The sequence below is a fragment of the Pipistrellus hanaki genome (genome assembly GCF_964339955.1).
Source record: "Pipistrellus hanaki genome assembly, chromosome: 5".
Taxonomy (NCBI): Eukaryota; Metazoa; Chordata; class Mammalia; order Chiroptera; family Vespertilionidae; genus Pipistrellus; species Pipistrellus hanaki.
In genome coordinates this window covers 45,875,312-45,890,854 of record NC_140507.1, presented here as the reverse complement: position 1 = coordinate 45,890,854, position 15,543 = coordinate 45,875,312, and the positions used below count along the sequence as shown (strand labels likewise).

Genomic DNA, 15,543 nt, shown 5'->3' with positions numbered 1-15,543 from the left:
TCAGAAGTAAATACAATCCAATGCATAAAATTTCTCAGAATTAAATCAATAATTTCTCAGAGTAAAATAACCCTTTTGAAATTATATTAAGCATATGTCCAGTCACAATTTTGATTAAAAAATAAATTATTTATAGATTTGTAATTACTAGGTATATCTTAAATTCCTTGGTTCACCAGGTTATAATTTTGATACAACAGTAAATAAAATTGATTAAACAAAAATTGTTTCACTTACTCTTTATTTTTTATTGACCCATACCTAAGATACTGTCAGCCAACTTAATAACAGAAGTAAATGTTCCTCATTCCTACCCTGTTGATAATTTATAAATGTATCAAATACAGATATTAAGTATAAATATCAAACAAAATTTTAAAATTAGATATGTAATATCTAGTGCCAAGAATTAATGAGTTAACCCTTGATCATTTGAGTATTTCATAAAAGCACATTGAACTTCCCATTCCATTACCTTCATAGCACCCTATATTTAGTGTAATTCTGCTGCATTTGTTTAAGGATAAAACATTTGAATATCATTCTTTTTGTATTTTTTTTTATTTTTCTCTAATTCTTACAACTCTAAAAAATTATTTTATGAGATCATATAAGAGAAAACTTCTGCCCTTTGCAGAAGCTAAATTTGTATAGAGTAAAATTTCATTTGAACTACAATTCAATACTTTTAATATTACTTAGGTTTTTTAGAATGCTGATTTTCTATGAGAAATTCATGCCGAATCTAAGGACATAAACTGTGTTTTCAGGCCTATTTTTATGTTGGAATCTCATACAGAAAACATTTTTAACTGATTTTACTAAAAACATTCTGTCCAAAAGGTTTTAGAAATGTGATTTTTCATCTATTTTGTTATTTTAGTCTTGGAGATATAGTGATATGAACAGTAAATATGTTTCTTTAATTTTTTTTGTGTTTTAAAATTGATCTGATCTGTGAATGATAAATTGATTTTATATAGAGAAGAAGACAGGTAGGAAAGAATGATATATTTATCTGCTTTGGGTGCTTCTGGCATTGTTAATATTTTCACTCTCTTTGTATAAAGTCATCATGACTCATAAAAAAGTGACAATGAATAATAGTTTGGAATTTTACTACAGCTGGAGACACTCTTACTTGGTTTAAATGCACTAACTAGACCTTTGCAGTATTACAGCCAGATGTTCCTCTTAACTGTCTCACTCATTTATTTCAGTATCAACTGAGATAATATGACTCAATTCTGGCAGTTAACAAAGGAATTAATGTCAGGATATTAACTCACTACTTATGGTTCTCTGTGTAATAAAATGATATCACCCTTTTTTGTTTTTTTTTAATTTATACTACTATACAATGGCGTGATCTACTGAGTTGCAAATAGGTTAAAGTTAAACGTTACGAAGATCAAACATGGAGTATTTTTTTTATAAAAAATGTCTTGGATAAGGACTTTTACAGAGAAACCTTTATTGGTTGTACCATGAACTAGGCAACTATGGACATGTATAGCTTAGAGCATTAATTATTTAAAATTGTGCCATTATCAGAGTGTGCATCAGCTAGATATTTTGCTATACTTTTGTGTGGAGGGCTTGTTTGGAATTCAATATGTGTGTGTCAGGGTTGGGAAAAGGATATATACATATATAGGATAAACCTTATATAGAGTAGAAAATCAGAATGAAGAGCATTTTAGTTGTCTATTGTTTTGTAGCAAATTATCCCAAAATTATTAAGGATATGGTAGCAAATGGTTATTATCTCATACAGTCTCTATAAACCCAGAATTTAGGAGTAGCTTAGCTGAATGATATTGGCTTGGAATCTCTTGTAATGTTACAGTGACGATGTCAGCTGGAGTTTCATTCATCTGAAGGCTTCACCGGGGTGTGGAGATATGCTTCCAGGACAACTTAATCATGTGACTGGCAGTTGGTACTGGCTCTCAGTAAGAGGCCTCAGTTCCTCACTATGTGGGCTCTTCCATGAATCAACTGGTTTCTCCCAGATTGAGTGACACAAGAGAAAAACAGAAGCCACATGGCTTTTATGAATTAACCTTGGAAGTCACACATATCATTTCTGTAATATTGTTTTGGATACACAGCTTAGCCCTAATCATTATGGGAGAGAGTTATGTGAGCCAGGTCATATAGAGAATTGTCATTTTATAGTGGGGAGCTCTGTTGTCCACATTAACATGGTGTTAGAACTAGAATTAGAGGAGATATAGGATTCTCATCTTTTAATATTAGGCCATGGTCATTGTTTCCTTCCAGTCCAGAAGTACCCCAAGAGAGTCCCTAAATACTTATTGCTATGATGGGTCAATGTATTATGCATCTATTCATTGTTCTATGAAACCCTATTTCAGAGAAATGTCAGTTTGTTGTATCCATCCCACTAGTCCTGGACCACTAGGAATATGAACAAGTGGGTTTTAGAGTAAATTAAGCCTTAAACATTGCTGGAGGCAAAAATGACAATACTGAAGCTCTCCTATTTCAGACACATCATGAAATGGCAAGGTTTTTGAAAAAGACAGTAATACCAAGAGAAACAGAAAGCAGCAGAAAAAAGAGGAGGACCAAATACAGGATGGATTGACTCCATAAAAGAAGCTGTAGGCACGAGTCTGCAGGATCTGAGCAGGGCTGTTGAGATTATGACATCAGGGACATCACTCAATCATAGAGTCACCAGGAGTCGGAGCTGACTCTATGCACATAACACACTCATCCCACTAGTAGTTGTGCATAGCTTTAAGACCTGTGTGTCACATTCTGATGATGGAGCTCTTAGTAAAAGGTCTCAGCTCCAATAATGTTTATAAGCAAAGACAGTGAGTAATTACCACCCCCTCCCACACATAATTTAACTTAGCAAACATCAAGTCACAGTTAAAGGAAATGCATCCTTCTAACCAAGCCAACAGAAATGTAGCTATAAAGCTAGATTTTCCACAATGGAAACCAGAAATGGAATAGAAAAGAGTTGTCAACACTATTAAGGAGGATTAGGGAAGAGGAGTGAGTGGGCAACCATATATATAATTTTTTGAATTATGTCTCAGTGTGTTATTTTCACATCTTTTCAATAGAGGTAATCTACATTCTTAATACAAGGTGAGCTGTTAAAGTAATTGCTAAGATCAGATATTTTGAAGAAGAGATTTTAAGGTCAGTTCAGATTCTCGATGCTTTTGTCTGAGACATAGTTATAAATATGCATTGTGTCTGATAAATGACTAATTGGGTTGAAAGAAAAAACAAGGATGCACCTGGTCTCTTTCTGCCCCATGGAATCACATTTCCTGGATATATTTTATTACCTGGTTCCAGGAAGCCAACTATCTAGCTAGTATTATCAGATGCACGATGTCAGATATTTCTGTATTTAATTAGGCTAAATGTCTGATTTATGACACTTAAGTTAAGGCTTCCATATGCTTATTCAACTCAAAGAGACTAACCCCCAACGGGGATAGGTCTATTACTGTCCTGCTGTTTGACACTCAGGATGTTTTAATAGAATCTATGACTATTATTAGAATAAAAAGGCTGTTCTATTTGTAGACCTCAATTCCTGGTTTCTTAAAAAAAAAAAAAAAACTAAGAAAAAAGAAAGATAATTTTCACATATGCTTATAGTAGGTATAATGTATTTTTTGGGGGGGCAGCTATAGAATTTATTTCCTGAACCTGTTGTGCAGAGACTAGAAAATGGGGATAGTGAAGGTTATGTGGTGATTATTTTGACCAGTCATATGTAACCTAGATAGAGAAATCAATTCTCTGCTCAGATCTAGGAATTGTGATTTGAATAAAGTTTAATAAAGTCCTGTTTGCAAAGATATAGTCAGGGCTTAGGGAAAATAACACATATAGTTCAGTGCCCCAGCAATTGTAACAGCAGTGAGCTATTGTTATGTCTAGGGGTTTAGGGGCAGAGGAGGGGAGAAGTGGAAAAAAGAGTCATTTGACTGGAGCTGCCAATTCCACAGGAGGTTGTAACTGACCAGTAGTGACCAGACTGAGGGAGCCAGGAAAATAAATACCTGACCTTACTCTCCATTGACCTTTTGTCTCCAGCTACTGCCAGCCCAACCTGAAGCCCATTGGATGCTTTCCATGTTGGCCAGATTCTGGTGCACAGAGCAAGGTAGAAAAGCACCGGGTGTGGATCTGGAGGAGCAAAAAGAAGATATCAAACACAAAGGCATACTTACAATTGGCAGAATTCAGATAAAAATACACAGTCTTTTTCCTAACTTCACTGAAACTCCAAACATTGTGGTTATCTTTAGGCCCTGATTGCCTAGGTTTGAATCCTAGCTCCAGCATTGACCTTGGGCAGGTGACCTATTCTCCTGGGCTTCATCTGTCAAGTAAGATAATCATAGTTCCGAGTCCATAGGCTGTTGTGAGGAATAATTGAGCTAATGTATTTAGAGCACTTAGGCCAATTCCTGACACATAGTAAGGACTATACATACATCTTGGCTATTTTCATTTTCTTAAGTCCCATACAGTATATCGTGTTTGTGTTGCTCCATTTTAGGACAGATAGTGTACATTGAGTTAAATTGGATTGCTGTTGTTATTATTTTTCAGTGTTTCTTTAGTGTTTGGCTATCACCTGGGATTAAATATTCATGTTGCAATCATAGAATTGAGATCCTTAGGGCACTATCTTCCAACCAAAGGAGGCAGAAGCTCTTCCCTGAGTACCCTCATAACAACCAGGAAGTGTGGTGAGTTTCCTTATTGCAGACAATGGCTGACTGGGTTGACCTTGTGTGAATTAAATCTGTGACAGAAAGGTTTAGTCAGCTGCTCTTGCTTCCTCCACTAGCTGAATCCCTTTAGGAATTTCTCTAAATGTGCTTATTGCACAGAATGGTAGAGATAAAAATGAATATGACTTGGAACAGTGCCTTTTCATGAGATTTATTTCCTAATTAAGCATTTTCCTAATAAAACAAGCATTTAAAATTTCACAGGAACCAGGAAACAGCAGTAGTAATACTACTAACTAGCGCTTATAAATCACAGTACTGTTACAAAGGGCCTTCCCACTTACTGGCTCAGGTTTTTAAGCTTTTGGTTTAGCCATGCAATGCTTTGAACATCATGTACTTATCCTAAATAATAAAAGGCTAATATGCAAATTGCCACCTAGATCAGGAGTTCCACTGGGAATTTGACCAGTGGGTGGGGCCGGCCAGCCAACTGCCTGCTGCCTCTCCCCTTGGCCAGCCACACCCATGATCAACCCCCCATCCCAGTTGGGGTTGGAGCCGGCCAGCCAACCACCCATGGCCCCTCCCCCTGGCCAATCCTACCCCTAATCAACCCTCCCTACCCCTATTGGGAACTGGGCTGGCAGGCTGGACCCCACCTGTGCATGATTTTGTGCACTGGACCTCTAGTATATCATATGAAAATGGACATCATGTTCTTGACCCACTTTCTGGGTCAAGGCCACATGGTCAGCCCTCTCTTTTTCCTACTCTGAGGTAACTGAGGGAGGGGTGCTGTATTTCTGAGGACACTATGAAAGCTACTATAGTCATTTCTTTCAGAATTCCCTCCCTTCCTTTGGGACAGGACTCAGTCATCTCATTAGAGTTCTAGTCCAAATGCAGGTTCTGGGCCTCCAGACAGCCTCCCTAAAAATATTTGTGTTACTGCAGAGAAAGCCATCTGAGGAGGGCTTTGAGAACAAAAGGAAACAAGGAAACTGAAGGGATTCTCAGACATTTTAAAATTATATATTAGCGTCTCTAAATATTCGTGACGATGATGACAACAACGATGATGATGATGGTGATGAAAAAAAGACACAGAGAAAGCAAAAAAGGAACAAAAAACTTGTGGGAAGTGGAAATATAAGAATTGTTTATCTTTTTTTTTTTTTTCTTAAACCTACACAAACTCAACTAGTAATATTTATATTTTTTTCTTGATCTTTTAGAAAATGAGGTATAAAGAAAGACAAAAAATATCAACCAAGATGCTCTGAAAATGTTACTGTATGGACAAATGGCAATTCATTTGGAACTTGATCTATGGCTAATGTTGAATAATATCTTGGGCTTATTGTGGGTGTGTAAATGGGATCAAAGTCGTTGGCCTGACTTAACACGTCAGCCCGTGGAGCAGTAGTCAGTGAGGACAGGTGCAGCACTTTCTCAGATACCTGTGTCCCCAGTTTTTTAATAAGTATATTTATCATGGTACTTACAAACAAGATTTAATAAAATTTATTTCTTCTGTTTTATTCTGGTATTCTTATGCCAGATTTCATGTACTGTTCTGCTTTAAGGGAAAAAGTTGCCTAACCAGTGGCTGAATCTTCTATTTCACCTAGAGTCAATTGAATGGGTTAACAATATTAACTTTCATATGTTATAATCTTGTAAAGGGCTATGCCCATCAAATTGCATCAACTTAAATATACACATATAGAAATGATCTCAGTGTTTTGCTGCATTATTATAAGGAAAGTTATAGAAATTTAAAAACCTATTTCAGTAGTGGCTTTACACCTCATTATAAATGGTATTTCAGGGGATGGAGAGGTAATTGTCCTACTATAATCAATTATACTTTCAATTATGAAAATATACCCAAATATTTCTTTCAACTCTCTGCTATCATCACAATTGTAATGAAATCTTTTATTTCTTTAAAACATTGATTCTCAACTTGGACTGCATATTGAAATCTCTGGGAGGAGCATTATAAAATACTGATGCTTAGTTCCCAGCCTAGATGTTCTGGTTTAATTGATCTGGGGGAAGTCTGGGCATCCTAGTATTTAAAACTTCAGAAATGATTCACAACCAAAGATGAGAGCAACCGATAAAATTGTGAACACACTTATCTACTTAGTGGTCTTGTTCTCCAAACAAACGAACATGCTGGCTTTAGTTAGGTCAGCATCTATACTGGTACTAAGTGTCTTACAAAAAAACTTCCTTCCAAAAAATGTCTATGGAAGATTTCTAGATGATAAAGTTTTCCCTTTTAGATGGAATGCCAAACAGATCATTTGTCTTCATATTAGGGTCATTGTAAAGGGTAATTCTATAGCTTTGCCACTCTTAAGAATTGTTTTTAAAAAGTTTTTCTTAGCATTATGTTCTGAAGTTGCACTTAATGTTCCCCTTTTTGAAAGTACATTAGAGAGGACTAGCTCTTTTAGGGTTTTGTTCTTTGACTCACAATTTTAGGATAAAATTGGAAAACGAGCTTATGAGAAAGTTGAAGAAGGAATAGCATATCAAAACATGTCCTCTGGAACTCATAAAGACAGGAAAAAATGTAAAAATTGTAATACTGCTCTACTTTATATAGAATAGAAAATGAAGCAAGATACTCCTCATTTCCCAGGATCTTAGGAATCTAAGTCCTGTTCAGTTTGGAGCTGACAAGTCTGTCTGAAAGAAAAATTGGTTTAGAAAATTTCAGGGAAAGATACCCATTGTTTTTGAACTGCTCTTCCTTTAGTGTGATGGTTTTAAAATATTCTTTATATATTGATTTGATAGTGAATTATTGAGTGGAGGCAAGGGACTTCATGCTTTTACTTCTCATATACTAATGCATTTCTAAATTTAAAATATAGCTCTGAGGAAACTCAGGTAATCTTTAGCACATTGCCAAGAAGGTATAAAATAAATATTAATAATAGAAGTTATTAATGCAGGATAAATAAAAATAAGACATAATACCTTAGGTCTATTACTCAATGTGTAGTTGAGAATGCACTAGAGCCTTACATTACAAAGTAAGGCAAATTCATTTACATTTGAACTTCATGCAACCATTTTAAGTCAGTTTGTCCTGATATGAATTTTCTAGCTGTATGCAAAAGCAGAGGAGGGAAAATACTTAATTTTTTTATTGTGAGCTTGCCAAATAAAATGAGATCAACGTGTCACAAAGTAATTACACCTATGCTTGTTCTTTATAAATACTACAAAACTGTTTTTTGAGTAAATGAAAAGGAAATCAGGTAATGTGTTTAAGTTATCTTGTAGACAGCAGTAATCTGTTAACAGTAACTAGTTAACTTGCTGAGAGCATCTGTAAATTTAGTATTTCTTCTAAGGGGTCTTAAGAGTCATTCTTTTATCTGTGAGATAGTGATAGGTGGTAGCAATCTATATATTAATCTATATTGGATTAATCATAGTTGCCATTGTATATATAAATTGATTGAGATGAACCTCTAAAGGAAATAATGACTGAGTGGCAGTTCATCAGCCTATGCAGGCTAATTAAACATTTAATTACATTCTTATTAGAAAATACCTTTAAGTGATTATGAGTCCAAAGTGACTCAGTGAGGCCACAGATTGGATTATCTAGACCTTACATTCTCATAAAAATAATGGTGTTTGAAGAGTTAGTTTGGTCTCAAAATATATTAAATGATAAGCTTAGGACTTAATTAGATGTCACTTATTTCCTCATTTGTTAATTAAGTAGTCAATTCTGAGATTCCTATTTTCCTTTCTTATTGCAGTTTTAAAATCATCATCATATACTGAGAGCTTACACCAGGCTGAGCAGCGAATATGCATCATGTTTGTCGAATTTTTACAATGGCACTGTGAGGCAGGGGCTATTATTCCTCGCTTACCCATGAGAAAACTAAGCCTGAGATTCAAGTGACTGGCCCATGTTGTCACAGTTCGGAAGTGGTAGAATCTGCTCGTCATCTGATGAGCAATATACTCATGTGAAATATGGGCTCATTTGGCATGAAAATAGTTCAATATTCTGTAAATGCCATTGGTTCTATGCATTTTTCCCCATGAAATGCTCTTCGAAGGTTGTTGATAGTTCTTTTCAGTTGCCTGCTCTTGTTGTAGGAACTAATCTAACTTATTATTGCGCATGCTTTTTTTGCATAACCTAATCAGGAATGAGTGCTCTTATTGTTTAAGGCGGGGTTTCTCAAGCATGCATGGTTAACACTGGCACCACATTATCCAGGGGCTGCCGTGTACATTGTAAACACTGAGCAGCATCCCTGACCTTATCCACTGTTTGCCAAGAGCAAACCCAATAGTGACAACCGAGAATGTCTCCAGACTTCACCAAATGCCCCCTGATGTATGAAATTCCCTCTGATTGGGATTTGCTGGCTTATAGGGTCAATACTTAATGAATATTTTACTAATCATAATTGTTACCACCACTACATTATGGTTGAAGTGCTTTACAGTGGTTGTCAAAAAAAATTGTACTGACAAAGTTAAACAGGCAAGGCAGACTTTAATGCATTCTATTGCGATGGGAGAGAGATTGAACTCAACACAACTGAAACAAAAGGAAGAAGAGTTTTAACTGCAGTGAGCCCTTGGAGAAGTCCTGGAGGGCATTAGTGGGGAGGTGGGTCCATATGCAATATGTTTAGACTATCTGTGTTTGCTAATGGACGCTTCTGGTAGTTAGGCTTCTACCTTCTCATAGAGACTGAGAAATAGAATGTTCTTTTTACCCCCTTTATATTGAACCAGAGGCCCAGTGCACAAAATTCATGCATGGGGGAGGAGGATGACCCTCAGCCCAGCCTGCACCCTCTCCAATCTGACATTCCTCTCACAGTCCAGGACTATTGGCTCCCAACTGCTTACCTCATTGCCTGCCTGATTGCCCCTCACCACTTCTTCCTGCCAGCTAGATCACCCCCCAACCAATCCCCTGCCAGCTGGACAGACGCCTAACTACTCCCATGCCAGTCCGATCGCCCCCAACTGCTCTCCCTTGCCAGCCTGGTCTCCCTTAACTGCTCTTCCTTGCCGGACTGATTGCCCCCAACTGTCCTCCCCTGCAGGCCTGGTCACCTCTAACTGTTCTCCCCTGCCTGCCAGATTGATGCCTAACTGCTCCCTTGCTAGTCTGATTGCCCCTAACTGCCCTCCCCTGCCAACCTGGTTGCTCTAACTGTCCTCCCTTGCCAGTCTGGTCACATCCAACTGCCCTGACCTGCTGGCCTGGTCATGCCTAACTGCCCTCCCCTGCTGGCCATCTTGAGGTGGCCATCTTTTGTCCACATGGGGGCAGCCATCGTTGATCACATGGGAGCGACCATATTGTGTTGGAGTGATGGTCAATTTGCATATTACCTCTTTATTATATAGAAGGTCTTATTGGGGTGATATTGGTTAATAAAATAATATAGAGTTCAGGTGTACAATTCTATAATACATCATCTGTATATTGTATTGTGTGTTTACCATCCCAAGTCAAGTCTCCTTTCATCACCATTTATCCTCACTGTAGCCTCTTCTACCTCCACCAATTCCCCTTTCCCTCTGGTAATCACCACACTGTTGTCTGTATCCATGAGGTGTTTTTTGTTTGTTTGTTTGTTTGTTTTTCTTAATCCCTTCACCTTTTTCACCCAGCCCTGCAACCCCCCTCAATAATTTTATTTCAAAAGGATGGCTTCCAGGTTTTTTTTTTTCTTGTTTTTTTTTTTTAAATATATTTTATTGATTTTTTACAGAGAGGAAGGGAGAGAGAGAGAGAGCCAGAAACGTCGATGAGAGAGAATCATCGACCAGCTGCCTCCTGCACACCCCCCACCGGGGATGTGCCCGCAACCAACGTATATGCCCTTGACCGGAATCAAACCCGGGACCTTTCAGTCCACAGACCTACACTCTACCACTGAGCCAAACCGGTTTTGGCTGCTTCCAGGTTCTTGAGAAAGACATTCTTAAGTTGTAAAATTGGCCAGAGCCTGGGGGAAGATTTATATATTAATGAAGTATCAAATGAATTTACAACTTTAAGAATTCACTGTTTCAATTGCTTCTTGAAAACCCACTCAGTTCTTAAGTCTCTCTGTAATCTCCTGACCTTAAGAGCAGGGAGACTCAACCCCCTGATGTATTTTCTCTATTCCATTGTGTCAAGGAGAAACCAGAGTTCATTCAGTCACCCTTATCAGAAATACATAGGCTTTTGAGTACCAAGTTTGTCCTCAAAAGTAGTTTAATGCGCCGGGGCCGGTTTGGCTCAGTGGATAGAGCGTCTGCCTGCGGACTGAAAGGTCCCAGGTTTGATTCCGGTCAAGGGCATGTACCTTGGTTGTGGGAAAATCCCCAGTAGGGGGTGTGCAAGAGGCAGCTGACTGATGATTCGCTCTCATCGATGTTTCTAACTCTCTACCCCTCTCTCTTCCTCTCTGTGAAAAATCAATTAAATATATTTTTAAAAAAAGTAGTTTATTGCGTTTTGCCCTTGGACTTCAATGAAGTTCCTCACAATCTTGCCAAGCCCCACCCCTTAAGGAAGAAAGCTTGTGCATTCTTCCCCCTGCTTGGCCTCCCTAGCTTCTAAAGTGCTAGCTGTTGGTTTGACTCAGAATTGGCAGAAATCTTAGAGCTTGTTGTGGAGGAAAAGATTATTCCTGAGTTTATTTTGCTATGTTTCCAGAATCTAGTCTACTTCTGAAAATGAATAACATTTTCTAGTGCTACAGAGAAGTATGTTGATCATTAGTGATTTCAGTGAAAGTCATTCCATGGAACAATTGGGTTTTAGTCAAATTGTAGAGTTGGTGTGGGGGGAAAAATAAAGGCCAGGAGTGTATAGATTAGTCATTCAAGACATGGTAAAACTTAAATAATTTCCTAACAGCCTGCATGTTTGATCTTTTTAAAAGAGAAGGTTACTTGGAGGATTGTTGAATATAATTGGTGTCTTTCAGCAATAGTGACCCATTTGGAGTGATGGTAACAACATTCTCAGGCTAACTAATTCCATGAGATGCCCGAACAGTCACATATTCGGTTTCATAGTAAAAGCAATTTCTTTTCCTATGTAGTATATCTTAAGCAAAAGATAGCTTGCAAATAAAATCACTAGAAAAAACATGCAAAATTATCTCATAACCTGGGTGACATAATCAAGCCATAGTTTTCCTCCATGAGTTTTTTCCAACAAAATGCACTATTAGGTTATATATAGATTTAAATAAACAGAATTAAGACCTATTCTAAATTTTATTTGCATTACTTTAACTCATTGTATTTCTTGATTAAACCTTCTTTAAATCAAGTGGTATATACCAAAAATAACTCTCTAATATCAAGTATCTGCTTCCTATGATTTTGCATAGTTGAGATCTCTATTAATTACCCTCCAACCCCCTCAGATTGCTAAGTTGTTTGCTTCTTGATAAGTGAAGTAAAGAAGCAGAGCTTTTGTGATTGGTATAAAACCTCAACTCCAGTTTCCTAGATGGGTTGAATGTTTTTTATGGAATCGACTAGAATTTGTATACCTTGAAAGGGACTGTGAGTCAGGAGGCTTGGGTGGGCACAGGGGCAGGTCTCAGCCCATCCTCCACCCCCACTGCGGAGCCCCTCTGGCAACAGCCCCAGTCCTCTCTCTGCTGGTAGCCCTGCTCCCTAGCAGTGGCAGCCCTGCTCGCATCCGCTAAGGCACAGAACAATTGGGACCAGCGCCAGCAGCAGGTGCCAGCGGGCTGGTACCGTCAGCAGGTGTGAGTGGTGGCTGCTGCCCCGATTGCCCCTCAGGAGCAGGAGGAGATGGAGATGCCCTCAGAGGCAATTAGGGCCAGCAGCTGTCACTCGTACCTGCTGATGGTGCTGAGTGATTGGGATTGGTGCTGGGCACTGGCAGCGGGTGCAAGCGGCAGGTCTGGCACTGACTGTGGGTGTAAGTGGGGCCATTGCTGGCAGTGGGTACGAGAGGCAGCTGTCAGCCCTGATCACCCTTCAGGAGCAGGGGGAGATGGAGAAGCTCTGAGGGGCGATTGGAGCTAGCAGCTACCCCTGGCACCTGCTGATGGATCCAAGTGACCGGGCTGGCATTAGGTGCCAGCAGTGGGTATAGGCAGCAGTTCTGGCACCAGCAGTGGGTGTGAGCAGAGCCAGCACTGGCAGCGGGTGTGAGCGCCAGGCAAGACCATGGTGCAAGGAAGCAAAGAATTTTAGTAACCACCAGAGGCTCCCCCGATGACAGCAACCAGTGCCCTGCCTTGGTCTGGTGCCCCTACTCATCTGCTCCACCATCCTGCATGGCTGACACCCGCCATGTTCTGCGCATGCCCCCTGGTGGTCATAGCAACTGGTTGTTAGGTTGTTCCCTGTTTGGTCTATTTGCATATTAGGGTTTTATATGTACATAGATATTTTCTTTGTCCTTGAAGAGTCAAGGCAAATCTCATCTCAGTTAGCAGTTATCTATGTAAGCTTATTTTGAAGTGATTTTTTTCATTTTTTCTACATGTTTTAGGTGGGTAGTGGGTGGATACATATTAGAGATAAATCTTGGCTTCCTTCTGTTTGGCAATGTGCCAAGAATGTAGGCTTTCAGTGCAAAGGCTGAAGCCAGTGATAATATACTGGTAGGAAATGATGAAGTCTCCTATTGGAAAATATTGTTGCTTCAGGATAATGTTAGAAAAATCAATGACATTGATAGCAAACCATGAATTTAGAATTTAGAAATGGTTTTATTTCTATGTAAAACTTTGGCCTTTGATTTATTTATCCTGTGTTTAGCCAATAAAGCATTTGCTTAAAACATACTTTAGTTAGGTGAGACAGAGATTAAATACTATGACACATTTTGTGGATTTAAAAGCCTGCTTGGAATTCTTGGAGCTTATTAGTCTTTTCTGTATAAATTTGAAGCTTTTATCATTAACAGATGTCTCCTTGATTCTCTAATTTTAAATGTAAATTCTTCAGAAGATAATGTTATGAAACATATTAGACTAGAAACTGGTTTGACTAAATGTCAAGATGAATATAAATTCGGCATATTGCATAGTTTGTTGGTTTGGCATTTTGTGAGTCTAACAGTTAATAGTAGGCTCAGAGAGCTGAGACTCAACATTATTTATCACCTGGCATTGTCACAGCTGTAGTGACAAATGTGACATGGCTAATAAAGTATCAGTTAAAATGGCCCATTTTTGCTGGGTAAGCTAGAGAAACATGGTGACTACATTTATATACAGTATTTCATGAAAGGCCAAAGAAAGGCAAAACAATAATAAACAAACAAATGTCTCATCTTATTCATTATAGATTCATTTTACTCTAATTATATACCTTTAAATATTTTTTAATACAGATATTCTTTGTTCTTCCTCTTTTTGTTTGCTATTTACCAGTTTATACTTCTATCTTTCCAAAGAGTAACTGTGAATCTGCATTGTTCCAATTTATTTTATAAATATCCATCTTAAAGTGATATTTCACATCATTACATTAAATATTTCACATCATTATGTCACATACTAATGGACTGAAGCAGGTATGTGAATAACTCAAACTATGATCAATCAAGAGTTGCACATTATGTTTGGCATAGTTGAATTAAAACACAAGTCACAGAATCTGTGGGAATATATTTGATGTAAATTAACAGATATCTTTATTGTATAAAGGATTTATATAAAACAATAGAAAACACAATTTATAAAAATAAAAGCATAATATGCAAATCAACCAAACGACCAAATAGCAGAATGACCCTGTGGACGAACTTTTGGATGACCACACTATGACACACACTAGCACCAGTCCAGCCAAGGCAGGTGTAATGCAATTGGTTGGGGGCCCGGCCATAGCCCCATGATCACCCTACTGAGGGAGGTCCAGGCCACTAGCTCGTGGGGCAATTGATCAGTCAAGGGGCTCCATGATTGCCTCAAAGAGGGAGGTCCAGGCCACTGACCAGCAGGCTATGACAGGTAGCTTAGGCCTCCTTCTGCAGGGGCAATCCATCTTGGGGCTCCCAGACTGTGAGAGGACACAAGCTGGGCTGAGGGACCACACTCCTCCACACCTGGTCCCCCCGCTCCTGAGTGCATGGATTTTGTGCACCAGCCCTCCAATATTCTAATAAAGATATGACAATGGGTCTCAGAAAAAAATAAAATCAATTAAAATATACTTTTATAATATACTTTTAATATTTTACATAAAAAATATAGAGAATGTGCCCTGGCTGGGTGGCTCAGTAGATTGAAACATTATCCTATAAACCAAAAGGTTGTGGGTTTGATTTCCAGAGATGACACAGGCCTAAGTTTCGGGTTCCATTCCCATTCAGGCACATACTGGAGGCAATTGATCGATGTTTCTTCTCTCTCTGTCTTTCTCTCTCTAACTCTCTCCTTTCATCTCTCTCTAAAATCAATAAACATATCCTCAGATGAGGATAAAAAAATAGAGAAAACTTTATATAAAACAAAATAGATAAAATGGAAACTCTCCTATACTAATAGTGGAAATATAAATAGAAACTGCTACTTTGGAAAATCTATTTGGCAAGAGCTTCTACAGATAAACACACATGAACCCATGACTCAGTGCTACCATGTACCTGAAATGAACATATATTTATACTGGAGGCCCAGTGCATGAAATTCAAGTTGTAGACCAGGGTCTTTCTTCATTCCACACCACCCCCTGGTGGTCAGAACACCTCATAGTGAGCAATTGAACTCCCTGTTGGTTGAACTCTGGA

The 15,543-nt window shown here is 38.4% G+C and overlaps 1 protein-coding gene across 7 annotated transcripts in view; it reads left to right on the top strand.

Annotated features, from left to right (window-relative positions):
- Window positions 1-15,543, top strand: part of INPP4B (inositol polyphosphate-4-phosphatase type II B) — a 561,675-nt gene that overhangs the window by 221,722 nt on the left and 324,410 nt on the right. The window contains exon 3 of one of the 7 annotated variants that reach the window (XM_084884239.1): window positions 4,329-4,394. The exons of the other annotated variants lie outside the window; for them this stretch is intronic. The gene's annotated coding sequence lies outside the window, so the exon portion shown is untranslated. The remainder of the gene's footprint in view (window positions 1-4,328; window positions 4,395-15,543) is intronic. 7 annotated transcript variants of the gene reach the window in all.